Source organism: Poecilia formosa, unplaced genomic scaffold (assembly GCF_000485575.1).
Source record: "Poecilia formosa unplaced genomic scaffold, Poecilia_formosa-5.1.2 Scaffold628, whole genome shotgun sequence".
Classification (NCBI taxonomy): domain Eukaryota; kingdom Metazoa; phylum Chordata; class Actinopteri; order Cyprinodontiformes; family Poeciliidae; genus Poecilia; species Poecilia formosa.
Window position 1 is genome coordinate 155,711 of NW_006800567.1, and position 1,916 is coordinate 157,626.

Consider the following 1,916-nt stretch of genomic DNA (forward strand, 5'->3'; position numbering starts at 1 on the left):
CCTGGTAAGGTATTATTGATGTAATCTGAAAGATTTGTTAAATGTCAAATGTCAGCAGTTTTGATTGAGGCAGCACATATGTGGTTTACAGAATGTTTTACCCACATAATATGTTTTCATTTATTTTCAGATACATGATTTCCTTTAGCAAATCAATTAACACAAAGTTTTAAATTTTTAAAGTCGCAGGAGAGAAACATGAATCAAACATGAACCGGAGGTCCGCTTTTATTTTGAAAAGCCTGCCTGGGGTCCAATGAGAAACTGAAATTTTAAGTTAACTTCCGTTGCATGGATGTGAGAGGGTTTGATAGTTTGATAGTACGTGTAAGAGAGTTTGTAGGTTTTGGCCCAGGGGGGCCTCTCATAGCTCAACCATTGTAGGATCAGTAAGAACAAAGGAGTGTGTGCTGGTGTAAGTTTATTGCTTTGCTTTCTTTGTGTTTAGTGAATGACAAAAAGAAAGTCGATCATTAATACGTCCATTATGAAAACCTTTTAGCTAAGTACAGCATAATGGCAGTACGATACACCTTGAAGCCTGTCTGTTACACAGTCTTACGTTAACTGAACAGATCAATATGCAATGTGTACCGTATCTGACATGCATTAAAGATTTTATTTGACCTGAAAAGGCTTTTTAGTAAACTGTAATCGTGTTAGCCACGCTAGCACCGAGTATCAGGCCTAGGCACACTCAAACATTTGCCAACAACAGAATCACTGATTCCAAAAGTAACCCTCAAAACCATGAATGCCCGACTTACCCAGCCTTGCAAGAACAATAGGCATCAGTGATCTTGTCCACAGTATATTTATGCTGAGGGTGTACAGATCTGCTGTTTTTCTCATCCACCGGTAGCATTTAGCTGCGACGCGCTCAATGTTGGAGGCATTGCGTGGCTCAAACACCTTGATGTCGTCCATAAAAGATGACATGAACTTGTTGGTTCCCCTCTCCATTGTCGTGGCTGATATTTTTTGAAAATTCGGCAGAAATGCTAATCGACTCAGAAATACTCTGCAGAGACGAAGTGACTCTCTGCAGTCACTTCGTCTCTGCAGAGGCTAATCTCTGCTAGGCTTTGTTTGTGAGCCATGCAGCCACGTGGGATTTTAGGGGGCGTTTCTGGGCGGAGCTTGGTAAGGTCCATTGAATGTGGAATATGTCCCAGTAAGCTAATACAGGTAAATGGACCGAACTTCACAAAGTGCCATTCGACAAAGTATTTTAAATTAATTCCTGTCATTGACACATTTTCTCACACATTAATATATTTGGCAATCAGAGAAATGACTAAAGACAGTTTCTAACTTTGGATGTGATTATTTAATTGTTTTGGGGCATTTCTGATAAAGAGCACAATGTTTTATTTGATAGAAATTATTCCGATCATTTTTATATTAACATTGATGAACAGACACTTTTACAGTGTTTAAAGGACATATTTACATAATTCCATAATTTAATCTACATTTAATGTTTCAAGACAAGAAACAAATTATTTTCTTGTATATATATTTTTATACATTATTGAGAAATGACTTTTGATTTATAAATCAGTCATTGTCAAACATTAAACTACATATGAACATTACACACCAGACAAGACCCAAGGTATACATTACCTTGGGTCCTACATATATATATAATAATCCTACATTATTTTTATTCCTTCTGTGCGTCTTTGGGAGAGACTGTGACAGCAGCGACAGAAACATGAACAGTGCATGGAGATGCGCATTTTGTTGCTGGAAAAACAGAAATGTCGTCAAGCCCAATTATTTGTGGCTTTTGTCTTGTTTTTTCTAAACTCATAAAAGCCGGTCGCGTTTTTAGGGGGACTTGTGTTTGAACGTGAAGTTGCTCATTTGAGCTTGGAAATGACCAGAGATACATAATCAGCCCCAGAATA